The following is an 18929-nucleotide window of genomic DNA, read 5'->3' as shown; positions in this document are numbered from 1 at the left end:
TGGCCGGTCGGAGAGTCGAACGCTGGGCCAACAGCGTGCTAGCTGAGAGCTCTACCCACCTCCAATGAAGAAACTGCTAAGGAGTAAGAAGAGGGAGTTAGGGAGTGGTTGGACAGCAAGATATGGGAGGCCTCAGAAGATAAAGGTGCTCGTGAACTGGGAGAAAACCCCACAGTTGCCCGGAAGAGGTAATAGCTCAGAACGTCAGAGAGAAGGTGGACAGCAAGATGAAAGAAAGGGAGCAGGATTGAGGTCAAGGAAGAGGCTAGAAATTGAGTGAAGCAGCTGAAGGGATGCTGCAAACACCCTTGTAGTAAAGCTAACAGCCATATGCGGTAAACTGACTGCTCTAACTACACCCCCACCCACCCAAGGAGAATGGCTATTTTCTCCTCTTTCGCAATAGGGATTGTACCACTGCAATACAGCCATCCAGACAGGAAGATATTTCTGCTATTGCCCCAAAATATAAAGAGAAAATATAAAAAGAAAATACAAAATGAGAAAGTTTGTACCTGAGAAACTGCCAAAGTTCTCAGCCTTTGAGCCTCTGGACACCCTCGAGGATTTATAATAGAACCAAACCTCTGAAGACTACAGGCTCACAGTAACAAAAGTGAAAAATGCGACGAAGTTTCTTCGGCGCAATTGAGTTTTCTGTACAGCGTATAATCAAGGCCACAGAAAACAGATCTATCTTTCGGTGGTCTCGGTATAATGCTGTATGAGCCGCGGCCCATGAAACTTCAACTACGGCCCGGTGGTGGCCTGTCCTATATCGTTGCCAGGACGCACGATTATGGCTAACTTAACTTTAAATAAAATAAAAACTACTGAGGCTAGAGGGCTGCAATTTGGTACGTTTGATGACTGGAGGTTGATGATCAACATACCAATTTGCAGCCCTCTAGCCTCAGTCGTTTTTAAGATCCGAGGGCGGACAGAAAAAGTGCGACGGACAGACAAAGCATCACAATAGTTTTCTTTTACAGAAAACTAAAAGGAAAATGAGGCAAGATTTTTTTTAAACTCTCCGAAACAAAAGTTATTTACATACAGTAAAATACAATACGTGTATGTTCTCTCTGTGTGTAACAGCGATAGTATAATGTCATAACTCCATTCCTACCCTCAAAAATCTGGCTTCAATCGCACGATCCGTGTTCCGAGATGGTACGTGAACGTCCTCTCCATGTTGAAATTGATATCCTACCATTTCTTTTGCCACTGTTCTTTGGCGTTAAGACTTCACAAGTAGATAAATAAAGCAATGAGAAACAAAACGGTAGCTTTGGAAAATTACAACCAATACAACCCGAGAAGCCTATTACCAAAACTGAGGTTTGAATAAAAACAAATGAGAAATAACATGAAGAAATTCCTTATCATCACGGTCCCTGCGCTGAATTTGAACTGAATATAGAATTTAGGCTAAAGGCCAAGCACTGGGACCTATGAGGTCATTCAGCGCTGAAACGGAAATTGACAGTAAAAGGTTTGAAATGTGTAACAGGAGGAAAACCTCGCAGTTGCAATATGAATCAATTGTTAGGAGAAGGTGGAGAGTGAGATGGAAGAAAAAGAATATGAGAGGAAGTACAGTAAAAGAAACGAAAGGGGTTGCAGCTAGGGGCCGAAGGCACGCTGTAAAGAACCTTAAGTAATGCCTGCAAGGCACCGCGCGAGGTGCACTGAAAAATTAATCAGATAATATGTTAATAAGAAGTGCTTATACTCACATACCCTGAGAACTCTTTCTTCCCTAGAAACATTTTGGATTACTTTCAATAATTAAACAGATTCTGAGAATTGAAGCTATGCACTATTCCTCCCAGCGATTTACGTCTTCCACCTTTTCATTTGCAAATGCTAGGAAGCTGTCGTTTTCTTGCAATACACATCAGTGACAGTAACGATAAACAAAGACGTGAAAAACAGAAACACAAACTTTTGACTTAGATCCAGCCTCGAACATCAACCAGAATACAGCCAAGTGTTTCTTGAAACATAAAACTGATTTTTTTTAAACTATAGGAACCCCTTTCGTTAATTTTTCTTTCCAATCCTTTCAAGAGAAACGCAAACCGACCCAAAACATAAACCAGTTGCTGGGGGGTAGAAATATCTCAGACTGAAAGAATAAAAGAATTCGGAAAACACAAAACCGGGTCTTCCTTCGGGAAAAACAAAACAGAAAACAAAAAAAAAAAAATAAAGCCAGCAGGTGTCCAATTGCGAATGAAACAAAGCAGCGGAGTTATCTGATCCCAAAGAGACTTTTCTCCACAAGAGGAGAAGCAAAAGCCCCGAACCTTTTGTGTAAGTGATACTTTCACCTGGTTCGACACACAAGAATATCTGTGGCAAAAGAGGGATAAAGAATCGTTCCAGTTTTATTCGTTCTAATAAAAGATCTGGCACTTAATTGTTGATGTTGATAACATATTATTATTATTATTATTATTATTATTATTATTATTATTATTATTATTATTATTATTATTAACCAAACAAAAACTTCTTTCAGTTTTCAAATGAATGGAAAGAGTTCCATTAAGATTCTGTGTATAACTTGTTTACTGGTAATATGTAAATATTTACCAGTAAACAAGTTATACACAAGAATCTTGTGGTTTTCTTCCAATATTATTATTATTATTATTATTATTATTATTATTATTATTATTATTATTATTATTATTATTATTATTATTATTATTATTCACAAAATTAACTTCTACCATTTGGAATAAGACCACTAAAGGGGCCTCCTTTGCCTGAAATTCAAGAAGCTTCCTAAGAATATTATGAAGGAGTCTATCGGAAGAGGTAACAGAAAAAATAACAGGAAATACAGACAGAAGAGATCAAAGGAAAAATAAAACTAACAAATTAAAAACAAAGAGATAAATAAATAAAAAGAGATAAAATATAAATAAATTATCAATGTACAAGGAGTATGATATAGCCATGTAGTTGAAGAATACCCCTAAAAAAAATTTTTGAATTTTGCAAATGGAAGCTTAATTTTCTACGTTTTCTTGATTCTTGATCACTTTTCTCTTCACTGCATTTTGGAAAGGAGACATCTAAAGGTCTAAGTGAAGGAAATGAGTGGGACCAGAAAGTATTAGTTTCTTCTACACAAAAGACTGTGAGGCTTCATTTCAAAATCTGAGGAGAGCTATCTTCTATTGGCAGCAAATTTTGTCCCGTTGTTCATCCATTGATTGAACTGAATTGAATATATAGAATTTAGCCAAAGGCCAAGCACTGGGACCTATAAGGTCATTCAGGCTGAAACGGAAATTGACAGAAAAAGGTCTGAAAGGTGTAACAGGAAGACCTCGCAGCTGCACTATGAATCAATTGTTAGGAGAAGGTGGAAAGTAAGATGGAAGAAAGAGAATATGAAAGGAGGTACAGTAAAAGAAACGAAAGGGGTTGCAGCTATGGCCGAAGGCACGCTGCAAAGAACCTTAAGTAATGCCTACAGTGCACCATTATATTTTGTATACTATTTTTAATGATCAGGACAATGTGTACCACGGTTTTAACCGCTTAGATTTTAAAGAGCTATCGGAGTTGGCGGTGCGGGACACGGCCTTTGTGTTTAATGATGAAGTTTACATGCAAGTGGAAGGTGTAGGAATGGGTAATCCATTAAGATGCATTTTTGCTGATATTTTTATGCACAAATTCGAGAGAGAGCTGCTGGACAGCTGTCCCTCTGCTTTCACGCCGTTATTTTATCGCCGTTATGTTGACGACACTTTTGTCCTTTTTAAAGAACGTCACTACTGTGACCAGTTTTTGCAGTATGCTATTTCACTACATAATAACATTAAATTTACTTATGAATTAGACAAAAATAACCAATTATCCTTTTTAGACACCATCGTCATCCGTGAGGACAAGAGATTTCATACTGGTGTGTTCCGCAAGAAAACCTTTACTGGTCTTGGGCAGAATTTTTACAGTTCGTGCTTTTATAATTTTAAATTGAATTCCCTGTCCACTCTCCTCCACAGGGCCATAACACTTACATCCGACTGGCATCTTTTTCACAAGGAAATAGGTTTTCTCTATTATGATTTTAAATCCAACTGCTATCCATCCAATTTATTTTTAAAGTATGTTAAGAAAGCATTGGATAAGTCCTTTCACCCTCCGGCTACCACAATAAATAAATAAATTAACATATTATATAAGTTTTCCGTTCACGCATGACGCCTCTTTAACCCAATAAAAAATAAAAAAGGATTTTAATAAAATTATTTTCCTGCAGTTGACGTGAAGCTCATATTTAAGAACCCAAGAACTATTATATTGGCGGTATGTTTCGTCACAAAGAAAAACTGCCCCCTTTAATGCAGTCCGGTATTGTTTATTTATTTATTTGCTGTCAATGCCATTGTCAGACATAAATGGGAAACACGCCAACTGCTTAAGGTCAGATGTGACGCACATATTAGCGTTAGCTTTCGCACTGGGTGCAAGTTGTCTAATCCCGAAACATCCAATATTAGAAACCACATAAAACTAAATAAAAGTAAAATAAACTATAATGATTTTAAGATTATGCTAACCAGTCACCACGAACACCACCACCCTATTGAATCGTTAGCGATCAAAAAGCTTGTTCCCTCTTTGAACAATCATTCCTCGTCCATGCCCCTGTATATAGCTTAAACCAATACCCCACCTTATGTTTAAATTTTTCATACAGCAAATAGACTTCCAGGAAGGAATAAGGTCTGTTAGTTAAAATTTTCTATTTCTTTCTCTCTTTTTTTAACAATTTTATTTTAGGTTTAAATTTTTACTGATGTTTTACTTTATCATATTTTATTTGTACATATATCCTAAATCTTCTTGCTGTATTTGTATATTTTACTTTGTATTTTTAGCCTTGAGGATGAGACAAGGATCTCGAAAAATAAACCGCCCTGAATAAAGGAAAACCATGTACCAAGCTGTCTGCTTTAGTGCCTTCTTGCTATAGATAAAGATAAATAAATAAAAGAAAAATAAACACAAAAAAAAATAAATAAATACATAAAAATAAATAAATAAAAAAAATGAAAATAAACAAATAAATATAAAATAATAAAAATAAATGCGAAATAAAAAAAATAAACAAATGAATAAAAATAAAAAATAGATAAAAATAAAAAAATAAAAACAATAATAAATAAAAACAAAATAAATAAGAAAAATAAATAAAAAATAAAAATAAATAATTAAATAAAAACAAATAAGTAAAAATAAATGAAAATAAATATGCAAAAATAAATAATTAAATAAATGAAAGTAAATGAAAATAAATAAATAAAAATAAATAAATAAATAAATAAAGATAAACAAATAAAAAATAAATAAATAATTATAAATGAATAAATAAGAAAATAAATAAATAAAAATACATAAATAAATAAAAATTAAATTAATAAATAAAAAAATAAATAGAAATAAATAAATAAAAAAATAAATAAGAAATAAATAAATAAATAAAAGATAAAAAAATAAATACATAAATAAAATTAAATAAATAAATAAAAATAGATAAATAAATAAATAAAAATATATGAAAATAAATAAATAAAAATAAATAAATAAATGAACGAAAATAAATGAAAATAAATAAATAAAAATAAATAAAAATGAATAAAAATAAATAAATAAATAAAAAGAAATAAATAATTAAAAATAAATAAATAAAAAAATAAATACATGAAAATAAATAAATAAAAGAGATAATAATAAAAAATAAATAAAAATAAATAAATGAAAATAAATAAAAAAAATTAATAAATAAACAAATGAAAATAAATAAATAAAGATAAATAAATAAATAAAATTAAATAAATAAATGAATAAATTAATAAATAAAAATTACAAATAAGTAAATAAATAAAAATTAAATAAATAAAATTCAATAAATAACAAATAAATAAATAAAAGACATAAATAAATATAAGTAAATGAATAAATGAAAATAAAAAATATCACAAATAATTAAAAAAAAATAAATATATAAATAAAAATATCAAAATAAATTAATAAAAAAAATAAATAAATGAAAATAAATTAATTATTAAAAATATATGAATAAATCGAAATAAAAAACACATAAAATAAAAAAAAATAAATATATAAAAATAAATAAATAAATAAAATTAAATAAATAAATAAATAAGAATAAAGAAAAATAAATGAATAAATAAAAACATTAATAAACAAAAATAAACAAATAAACAAATAAAATAAATAACAAAAAATAAATAAATGAAAATAAATAAATAAAAGTAAATAAATAAATAAAAAAATAAAAATAAACAAATAAATGAAAATAAATAAATAAAAACAAATAAATAAATAAAAATAAATAAATAAATAAATAAAAATAAATAAACAAAAATAAATAAAAAAGAAAATAAATAAATAAAAATAAATAAATAAATAAAAATAAATAAATAAATAAGAAAAATAAATAAATAAAAATAAATAAAAAAGAAAATAAATAAATAAAAATAAAAAATAAATAAATGAAGATAAATGAAAATAAATAAATAAAAATGAATAAATTAAAAAGTAATAAATAAATAAATAAAAATAAATGAAAATAAATAAATAAAAATAAATAAAGAAATAGGAATAAATAAATAGATAAATAAAAATAAATAAAAATAAATAAATAAATAATTAAATAAAAAATAAATATATAAAAAATAAAAAGAAATAAATAAAAAAATAAATAATTAAATAAAAGAACATAATTTAAAATAAATAAATAAAGAAAAATAAATAAATAAATAAAGATGAATGGAAATAAATAAATAAAAATAAAGAAATAATTAAATGAAAATAAACAAATAAAAATTAATAAATAAATTAAAATAAATAAATAAGTAAATTAAAAATAAGTAAATAAATAAATAAAAAAATAATAATAAATAAATAAAATAAATAAAAAAATAAATGATAATAAATAGATAAAAATACATAAATAAATGAATGAAAATGAATTAAAATAAATAAATAATGATAAATAAATAAATAAAAATAGATAAAGGAATAAATAAATAATAGAAAATAAATAAATAAAAATATATAAATAAATAAATATATAAATAAAAATAAATGAATGGAAATAGATAACTAAAAATAAATAAATAAATAAATAAAGAATCATAAATAAATAATAAAAATGAAAAGAAATAAATAAAAATATATAAATAAATAAAGATAAATAAGTAAATAAAAATAAATAAATAAATAAATAAAAAACGAGTAAAAAAATAAATAAATAAATAGAAATAAATGAGGATAAATGAAAAAAAATAAATGAAAATAAAAAAATAAATAAATCAATAAAAATAAATAAATAAAGATAAATATATAAATAAAGATAAATAAATAAATAAAAAAAATAAAAAATAAATAAAAAAATAAATAAATACATAAAAATAAATGAATAAAAAAGAATAAAAAATAAATAAAAATAAATAAAAATATATAAAAATAAATAAATAAATATATATATAAATATATATATATATATATATATATATATATATATATATATATATACATATATATATATATATATATATATATATATATATATATATATATATATATATATATATATATGTGTGTGTGTGTGTGTGTGTGTAAAGGCCAATTCTGAAGCCTTTACTTTATTTAAGTCTCTGTTTTATGAACAGAGGTTTGAATCCCGCTTATCCCGAGATATTAAGTGATAGCGTGTAGCGTGAGCCGACATCATTAGTTATACCTTTCCCTAACTAAAATCTAAGGACTACTGGAATGAGATGCTAAGTACAAAACTAAACCTTTATTGACAAAAAAAACAACGAAAATAACTTCTTAAAAATTATGAAGAATGAAAACGAATGATTCATCAAAGTATCAAAAATTCTTCTAAGGAAATAAGGTTCAAAATCATAAACACCCAATTACTTAAGGGAATACAGAAAATAACTCATCTGTCAAAACATAAACAGGTCAATTAATAAAATCAGGTCATGTCAAAATGTCATACCACTCCCTTCCTTGGAGGAGGGAGGAGGAAAAAGAATACCTGTGAAAAACAAACGTCACATTAAAAATCAGAAAATGTAAAAATTGCAGAAACAAAAATTTTCACTGCCACAGGGGTGACGTTTGTGTTCATAGTTCTGAAAAAATAAAGTTTAAAAATGCTTATGAGTTCTACTCACTCCACAAAGTCCTCTGGGACAGTCTCCATGTGAAAATACACCTCACATTCTTAGTTTACACAGATATCGGATCGCAATGCCCGATCAATCAACGGTCCCACCCATTATATTCATTATGCAATGCACGAACAAACGTACTTTTCCGTGACATCATTCGAGGTCAAAGTTCGGCAAGACACGCCTCTGTGCTTCAAGGCGTCACGAAGTACACGTACACACACGTACATTATCGAAATGCTTTCTTCAAAACCGGATTTTGTAACTGGTTCAGCTTCTAGAACGTTCTGATCTGACACCGCATTTTCTACGCCTCGTGGTTTTATCAAGGAGCTTCTTCGACCCTTGTGGTATGCGAATGTCTCAGCATTTTTCTTATATGCTGTGTATAGTCGAAATGGACCCTGCGAATAGCTAACCCAACTTTTCAAAGGTCACCTTCGCGAGCCATTACAGTAGCTCGGTCCACGCACCTGAGGTGGACCCCACCTCAAAAAATCTAGGTGTAAAACTTATATATATCTTATCACAACGATATTATAGCACAATCAGTTCATTCAAGAAACGCATTACTCTAGACAATTTCACTCCTGGTACTGCCTCACGCTGAAAGCCTGCGACTGCGCACGCCAACGGTGATCCGACCAAGATGAAAGGCTCGCGACTGCACCAGTCCAAGCTGAATGTATTCTTGCGTCTCCCAGCGATCCGACAAAGATGAATGGCTCGCAACTGCACAAGCCCAGGTTGAATGTGGCGCTCGCGAATCCTGTTGCGCCAACCCAACGTCTCCTCGAAACTACGGCAACCTGAAGACATCCTGCCCGACATCTCTCCAAAGCCCTGGATCGTCTCACCAAAATGCAGAAGTAACGTTGACAGCTTTCTTATATGTTGAGGACGGTGAAGCTATTCCAACATCTCCGTTGCGAGGAGTGGTATTTTCCGTGAGTCGGTCATATCGACAGTCATATCAAAAGTAACTCGTCTATTCCCTATACCATATTATTACTGAACCAAATAAGACTACTAGTGCAAAGGTCATATGTTCTCAATGTGAAACAGTTCCAAGTTGGTACCCGGAATTTCCACAGTCAACTCACTATCAAGTACACTAACTCTAAGGAACTATTCATAAAAAATTCTATTCAACAGAAAGAAGTACTCGAGAATCCTATCCATACACTGAATAACGAAAGGCAATCCTGAACATCTGAAAGGTATCATATCTCGTAAAAGACATCAAGGTTCTACTCCGGTTAGGGAATATTGCTCAATACCTGACTAATTCTCAGCACAATAGCAATTGATTTAATGGCAATCGCTCCTATGATCCTAACAACTACAATTACTCATGGCACAGCTCCCTTAATTTTTAAAGGAGAACTGAAAAATCCAAACACTTGAATTCGATATCCCTATCAAAAACCTTTCTAAACCTCTCCTAAATCCTAACTGACATATCCCAACCCGTAAAAGCTCAGACCCGTTCGGTCCGATATACTAAATACCTCCCCAAAACAAAATCCTAAACAACAAACCCTTATTCTGTAACTCTATATTGAAAGATATTGCGTCAGACGACAAAACACATCATAACATAATAACATACGGGTCAAATCTCGTATGAAATTAGCCCATGTCACAGTTCCCAAAGTCATATGAAAAAAAAAACAGTAACTCAAAGTAACCCATTACTATCACCAAGTGCGAACGATGAAATCCCTAGCCGCAAATGCGATCCATAAAAAAAAACAAAAACTCAAATTCATATATCTACAAAACTCTATGGCATTCTGCACACAATTTACACCAAGTACTACAGCTTATATCAGAAATCACAATGAACCCGAACTATTAAAAATTCGTAAAACTCTACGGACTAACGTCCTCCTGAATTACAACAAACTACAAGTCATGCCCATTTGCAACTCATTAAAACCCGAAAGAAAAAAAAAAGACCCGTAACTACCCATTATCATAACAACAATACAACCCAGGAATGCATCCATGCTAATATCCATTAACCAGTCTTTTTGATCTTAGAAATATGTGTTAAACGAGACACCTGTGTTTTCATCCAGAACAACGAATCTATTTCCCTTCTTTGCTTCAACAACCCGGAACGGACCTTCAAACTTAGGACCCAGCTTATAGTTCAGCTGATTCCTGACATTTATCTTCAAATAAACCCTATCTCCAACAGCCACTTTGACTCTATCTGGCTTAGCATTACTCCTATCTACCATGTCTCGCGTTTTCATCTCAAGATTCTTAGCAAGGCGCGCATATCTCTCTTTCGCAGTTGAAATCAGCGATTTTACAACCTCATCACCTGTCGGAATGGGCAATAGATCAAACGCGCCTCGCGCTGGGTATCCAAACAGCGCTTCATTGGGAGACATTCCAATGGTATCGCTAAACATCGCATTTATACTATGCTGGACCTGTGGAAGATAGCGGTCCCAATTTGGGTCATTACCTCCCACGGTCATTCTAAGAGCTTCAATAACCTTTCTATTTGCTCGTTCGCACAAGCCATTCGCTTCTGGTCTATATGGAATAATATTGACTTTTTTAATCCCCATTACATTCGCAAGATATTTCATCGTGTTATTCACAAATGCACGACCGTTATCCGTGATTAGGACTTCTGGCGCCCATATCTACAAATATACCGTTAAAGAACGCGATCGCTACTTCCTCCGCTGTTTTATGCTTCAACGGGAAAATTTCTACGAACCTAGTGAACTCGTCAACGACCACCAAAAGGTCTCTATGGCCATAATTAGATTCACAAAAATTACTCAAGATGTCCATGTGGACTCTTTCTGATGGTCTGGTAGGAATCGGGAATGAACCCAGTTTACATGAAACGACCCTAGATGGCTTACATGCGTTACAAACTGAACAACTTCTAACAAAGTCTGCTATATCTCTTGACAGATTCTTCCAAAAGAACTGTCCTCGTACGTTCTGATATGTCTTCTCAATCCCCAGATGAGGAGTGATAGACCTACTGTGAACAATATCTAACACCGTAGGTACCAGGCTCGTGGGAACAACTATTTACGTCGTATCGCCCTTATCTTCGCTATTTCTCAGTCTGTATCTAATCTTCCTAACTAATAAATTACCCTCTAATTCAAGCCCCGCAAAAGGCAGCTTATATCCCTTCCTAACAAATTCTCCTCTAAGAAATGCTTTTGCATCTCTCAAGGTCTCATCTTCAACCTGTTTGTTTTCTACCAGACTAATATCCCAGTCAATGCTATCTCCCGATACATAACATACATGCGTACCTTGCTCATCAGAAAAACTTCTACTAAGGGCGTCTGCTACAACATTCTGTCTACCTGCTATATACTTTATTTTAGCATCAAAATCCCTGATTGTTAGATACCATCGGGCTCTTTTGGGTAAAAGAACTGGTTTACTAAAAAGATCCACCAACGGCTTGTAATCAGTCAAAACCTCTACCTGGCCTGGCTAACTAATATTAGGACTTTAAAGTGTATGAGGGCCGATACCACAGCAAACGCCTCCTTATCGACCACCGACATCAGGTGCTCATTGCTACCCCGCGTCTTAAACTTCCTACTGTAAAAAGCAATCGGGTGGAGTGTTCCATCGAATTTCTGCATAAGGCATGCGCCTATTCCCACCTGGCTTGCGTCCGTCACCAACGTGAATGGACGTTCTAAATCTGAAACTTCAACACTGGGGATTTGTTAAAACATCTTTTATGGTTTGAAATGCTACTTGCTGACGCTATCCCCAAACAAACTGCACATCATCCCTTAGAACAGTGGTTCCCAAACTGGGGGGCGCGCCCCACTAGGGGGGCGTGAGGACGATACAAGGGGGGCGTGAAGTCATCTGCTCGAAATTACTTGTTTAATAGAATAATAAAACCATTAAAAGAACAAATTTCTGATCTTGTGAGGAAGAAGCAGCAGCATCCATCTCACTAAATTTGACCAGAAATTGTGCCTTAGTCTCATAAGTATTTCCAAATATTATATGCCATGTTTTCAAATTATCTATTCTTAAAATTGCAACTCAATTTTGCCAATTTGCTAATGTTCAAACTTTTTTTCGCTCACTTTGAACCAGATGTTTCGTTTTTAGTTACTGGAATGTACTATTATTTGTTTGAGTGGCTTTCATTATTAAAATGTAATACAAACAGAAATCTGTTTTCCTGTACAATGCTAAGAAATAAATGTAAGAATCATTTCATATAAAAAAAAAAGAGAGGAGTGGGGGCGTACGGGTCTACTGGAAGCAAAAAGGGGGCGTCAGGTAAGATAGTTTGGGAACCACTGCCTTAGAACATCTGTCAAAGGCGACGCTATAACGGAGAAACCCTTCACAAATCTACGGAAAAATCCCGCCATGCCTAAAAATGACCGAACTTTCTTCTTAGTCTTGGTTGTAGCAAACTCTACAATTGCCTTAACCTTATCATCATTTACTCTGACACCCTCTTTAGAAATATACTATCTGCGTCTTGAGAAAATTACACTTAGCTAACGTTATCTTCAAAGCAGCTAACCTAAGTCTTCTAAAAACTTCCCTAAGAACTTCTAGATGTTCTTCAAAAGAATCGGTGGCAACTAAAATATCATCCATGTAGATATGGACTTTCTTCCCTAACATGCCATGCAAAACCGTATTCATCAATCTGGTAAAAGTCATCGGACTGCCTGTCAAACCAAACGGCATCCGCGTAAATTCAAAATGACCCTTCGGCAAAGAGAAGGCCGTGTACTTTCGACTCTCCTCACACAACGGAACTTGAAGGTATCCCTGCATTAAATCAATTGAAGAATAGATCCTTCTTCCTCCTATCTCAAAAAACAAATCTGGCAAACACGCCACAGGGTAGCGATCAGGAATGGTTTTCTCATTTAATTTCCTAAAGTCTACACAAACTCTGACTGAGCCATCTTTCTTGGGGACTGCAAGCATAGAAAATTAAAGGGAGATAAACTAGGCCTAACAATGCCTTCATCTTCCCACCTATTTACTTCTTGTTCTACCTGTTCCCTGATCTTAAAAGGAATCCTACATGAAGGAACAAAAATATGCTTAGTCTTGTCCTCCAACTGAATCTTGTGTTCTAACACATTCGTTACTCCTAACTTGTCCCCTTTAAGTGCGACTATGTCCGCAAACTCGGCTAAAACATCTTCTACACCCTCAGCATATTCCTTGTAATCCGTATTCGATAAGTGGTCTCTAAACACTTGCCTTCTAGCTTGTAAATCTGCTTCTGAGAAAGAACAAAAATCCCCAACAATGTTCACTGAATTACCTTCATCGACCCATTCAACGAAGTCGATTGCATAAGTACCCTTTTGATAATTCCGAACTGTATCGTTACAGTTTAGCAACTCCACCCAAGTTACCCCTGAACTCGTTACGACATTTACCGAACTCGTACACAAAACTCCTTTCAACTTCTCGCTACCCTCATTTACGCACATCTGTCTGGACTTTTTCACACCTTTCACTCGCACTTTCACCATCGCAACCATACCCGGACCAAGCACCACATCATCAGCCAAAACTCCCTTATAGCACCTCTCGTCCCCCGACACATGTTCATCATTCAGCCCCGGACCCTCATGTACTCGCAAGACATTCTCACTCACTACACTCACGTCTGCCCCCTCATACGGTACAAACACACCAGGCACCCCCACAGTTACACCAGAAACCCCTGTATGAACCGATATCTTTCGTCTCCGACACGACGGATGTCCCAGCAACAATGCATTTCCCAAAACACATCCCCTTATAACCAGAAAAGGTTCCATCAAAGTTCTACTCCCAATGGACAAATCTATGTCCAAACAACCCAAAATTCTTAATTTATTTGCCTGAACGTCGCACACAGTTTCCTGCGCAGGTCTCAAAGATTGATCGGGAAACATTGATCTGAACAATTCTTCGTTCATCAGGTTAATTGAAGCACCTGTATCAAGAAAGACCCTTACATTTACTCCCTGTACAGACCCAATTACAACAGGCTTCAACCCTGCGGGTTCTCCTAAAAGTTCAATATCCCAGTTTTCCTGTTCAAATGACTGGTCTTTCGACAATGTCTGCCGATTACCAGATCCGCTTGAGCAATTCGCGTGAGGTAATTCCTTATCTGGGCTACTAAAATTCTGGAATGCGGGTCTGTTATACTGTCTCCGAGACGGGCAAGACCGCCAAGGATGATCATGACTATTACAACTGCCACAATACCTAACACGGCAAAATCTCTTGATGTGACCCTGCAAATTACAGTTAAAGCAACGACCCCGTGGGATCCTAGAACTCAAGCCACCCATCAGTCTTGGGCTATTATGACTTGCGAACAAATTCCTCGGACCGCGGACTGGATTTCCGCGTCCTACACAACCATAGGCTGCTCTAAGGAGTCTCTGATCATTACTACCTCTCCTCATATTTGTACTTAAATTCACAAACTTACTCTTGGCTAATCACAAATACAAAAATTCCCAAGGTCCCATAAAGTATACCCTTTATCAAAACAAAACAAAAGAAAAACAATTTCCCTTAACAGAAATTCCCATACAACAACAAAAATCCCTTTTACTCTACAATTAATCCCCGAAACTCAAAAAAAAAAAGGTACTAACCCGGAGTCATCATTAAATCCCAACTACAATCAAATTCAAAGTTCCCAAAAGTTACAAAACCTACCATAAAACACAAAAGTCAATTAATTAAACCCTTAACTAAATTCAAAATTACGTAAATCCAAAACTAAATTTACTATTAAGCAACCCCTTAAATAAATTCCCAGTGAATTAAACCCATCATCAAACTACATTCCAAAGATTAAATTCACAATTAGCAAACCCTTACAGTTAAATTCCCAAATCAAATGAAAAGAAAAAGAGCGAGAGAAAAAAAAACAAGTGCTGTTTACGTACACAGCTGATTACTCTTTAGTCAGTCAAAAAAAAGAAAAAAGTCAAGTTCACTTCTTCCAAGGCCAAGCTATAAAAGGCCATAAAAAAAGACACGGGAAAGCGCTTCTCAGGCACAGAGAGAGAGAGAGAGAGAGAGAGAGAGAGAGAGAGAGAGAGAGAGAGAGAGAGAGAGAGAGAGAATTCGTCTCCCACCCCCTACAAACAGCAGCACCTCCTCAATCCTCATCGAAGGCCTGATGACGCCTACAGAAAAAGTGCTTAACAGCACATCTCGAGGCTCGCTCTGTCTCCAAAGGCAAAAAGTGCTGGGTCAACACTCTTCCTCTTTGTCCAAGCAGAAAGTGTCATTCAAGCAAACACAAGTGTTCTTCATACATACATACATATATATACCTACACGCACATACGTGTGTGATTACAAAAACTAAGAAGTGTATACACACTTGCGCTAAAACGTTTTGCACCCTGCAATAAAATACTACCCAATTATCAAAGTTCCCAGAAATAATACAACAACCAAATATCACCCTTACATAATACACGCCGATGCGTACCGCAGATTGCTAAAAAAAAAAATAGAAAATACAACGTACACATAATACGCTCAGCGCTTCATAGGCGTGGCAAAGCAAGCACGACGCTCCGCCCAAACTCGTGACGCAATTACTACGTCACCGTGGTGATGACGTAACACAATCGTTGCAACCGAAACATTAGTTACAAAACAACGACAAAACACACACAGTTGTCCCTGTCACCAGCTACAACACAACGAAAAGGACAATTACACGTTAACATAACAACTAAAAAAAAAATCACAACACTTACGTTAGCAGCGCGCGAATCTCCACCAAGCGAGGAGAGAGAGAGGGACAAAAACTACTCGCGCGTCGTCACGTGTTTTAACATAAACTAGCGGTCATTTGGGTTGTTTGGACATAGATATGTCCATTGGGAGTAGAACTTTGATGGAACCTTTTCTGGTTATAAGGGGATGTGTTTTGGGAAATGCATTGTTGCTGGGACATCCGTCGTGTCGGAGACGAAAGATATCGGTTCATACAGGGGTTTCTGGTGTAACTGTGGGGGTGCCTGGTGTGTTTGTACCGTATGAGGGGGCAGACGTGAGTGTAGTGAGTGAGAATGTCTTGCGAGTACATGAGGGTCCGGGGCTGAATGATGAACATGTGTCGGGGACGAGAGGTGCTATAAGGGAGTTTTGGCTGATGATGTGGTGCTTGGTCCGGGTATGGTTGCGATGGTGAAAAGTGCGAGTGAAAGGTGTGAAAAAGTCCAGACAGATGTGCGTAAATGAGGGTAGCGAGAAGTTGAAAGGAGTTTTGTGTACGAGTTCGGTAAATGTCGTAACGAGTTCAGGGGTAACTTGGGTGGAGTTGCTAAACTGTAACGATACAATTCGGAATTATCAAAAGGGTACTTATGCAATCGACTTCGTTGAATGGGTCGATGAAGGTAATTCCGTGAACATTGTTGGGGATTTTTGTTCTTTCTCAGAAGCAGATTTACAAGCTTGAAGGCAAGTGTTTAGAGACCACTTATCGAATACGGATTACAAGGAATATGCTGAGGGCGTAGAAGATGTTTTAGCCGAGTTTGCGGACATAGTCGCACTTAAAGGGGACAAGTTAGGAGTAACGAATGTGTTAGAACACAAGATTCAGTTGGAGGACAAGACTAAGCATATTTTTGTTCCTTCATGTAGGATTCCTTTTAAGATCAGGGAACAGGTAGAACAAGAAGTAAATAGGTGGGAAGATGAAGGCATTGTTAGGCCTAGTTTATCTCCCTTTAATTTTCTATGCTTGCAGTCCCCAAGAAAGATGGCTCAGTCAGAGTTTGTGTAGACTTTAGGAAATTAAATGAGAAAACCATTCCTGATCGCTACCCTGTGGCGTGTTTGCCAGATTTGTTTTTGAGATAGGAGGAAGAAGGATCTATTCTTCAATTGATTTAATGCAGGATACCTTCAAGTTCCGTTGTGTGAGGAGAGTCGAAAGTACACGGCCTTCTCTTTGCCGAAGGGTCATTTTGAATTTACGCGGATGCCGTTTGGTTTGACAGGCAGTCCGATGACTTTACCAGATTGATGAATACGGTTTTGCATGGCATGTTAGGGAAGAAAGTCCATATCTACATGGATGATATTTTAGTTGCCACCGATTCTTTTGAAGAACATCTAGAAGTTCTTAGGGAAGTTTTTAGAAGACTTAGGTTAGCTGGTTTGAAGATAACGTTAGCTAAGTGTAATTTTCTCAAGACGCAGATAGTATATTTCTAAAGAGGGTGTCAGAGTAAATGATGATAAGGTTAAGGCAATTGTAGAGTTTGCTACACAACCAAGACTAAGAAGAAAGTTCGGTCATTTTTAGGCATGGCGGGATTTTTCCGTAGATTTGTGAAGGGTTTCTCCGTTATAGCGTCGCCTTTGACAGATGTTCTAAGGCAGTAGTTCCCAAACTATCTTACCTGACGCCCCCTTTTTGCTTCCAGTAGACCCGTACGCCCCAACTCCTCTCTTTTTTTATATGAAATGATTCTTACATTTATTTCTTAGCATTGTACAGGAAAACAGATTTCTGTTTGTATTACATTTTAATAATGAAAGCCACTCAAACAAATAATAGTACATTCCAGTAACTAAAAACGAAACATCTGGTTCAAAGTGAGCGAAAAAAAGTTTGAACATTAGCAAATTGGCAAAATTGAGTTGCAATTTTAAGAATAGATAATTTGAAAACATGGCATATAATATTTGGAAATACTTATGAGACTAAGGCACAATTTCTGGTCAAATTTAGTGAGATGGATGCTGCTGCTTCTTCCTCACAAGATCAGAAATTTGTTCTTTTAATGGTTTTATTATTCTATTAAACAAGTAATTTCGAGCAGATGACTTCACGCCCCCCTTGTATCGTCCTCACGCCCCCCTAGTGGGGCGCGCCCCCCAGTTTGGGAACCACTGTTCTAAGGGATGATGTGCAGTTTGTTTGGGGATAGCGTCAGCAAGTAGCATTTCAAACCATAAAAGATGTTTTAACAAATCCCCCAGTGTTGAAGTTTCCAGATTTAGAACGTCCATTCACGTTGGTGACGGACGCAAGCCAGGTGGGAATAGGCGCATGCCTTATGCAGAAATTCGATGGAACACTCCACCCGATTGCTTTTTACAGTAGGAAGTTTAAGACGCGGGGTAGCAATGAGCACCTGATGTCGGTGGTCGATAAGGAGGCGTTTGCTGTGGTATCGGCCCTCATACACTTTAAAGTCCTAATATTAGTTAGCCAGGCCAGGTAGAGGTTTTGACTGATTACAAGCCGTTGGTGGATCTTTTAGTAAACCAGTTCTTTTACCCAAAAGAGCCCGATGGTATCTAACAATCAGGGATTTTGATGCTAAAATAAAGTATATAGCAGGTAGACAGAATGTTGTAGCAGACGCCCTTAGTAGAAGTTTTTCTGATGAGCAAGGTACGCATGTATGTTATGTATCGGGAGATAGCATTGACTGGGATATTAGTCTGGTAGAAAACAAACAGGTTGAAGATGAGACCTTGAGAGATGCAAAAGCATTTCTTAGAGGAGAATTTGTTAGGAAGGGATATAAGCTGCCTTTTGCGGGGCTTGAATTAGAGGGTAATTTATTAGTTAGGAAGATTAGATACAGACTGAGAAATAGCGAAGATAAGGGCGATACGACGTAAATAGTTGTT

The sequence above is a fragment of the Macrobrachium rosenbergii genome, chromosome 24, assembly GCF_040412425.1.
Source record: "Macrobrachium rosenbergii isolate ZJJX-2024 chromosome 24, ASM4041242v1, whole genome shotgun sequence".
Taxonomy (NCBI): domain Eukaryota; kingdom Metazoa; phylum Arthropoda; class Malacostraca; order Decapoda; family Palaemonidae; genus Macrobrachium; species Macrobrachium rosenbergii.
This window is presented reverse-complemented; position numbering follows the sequence as displayed.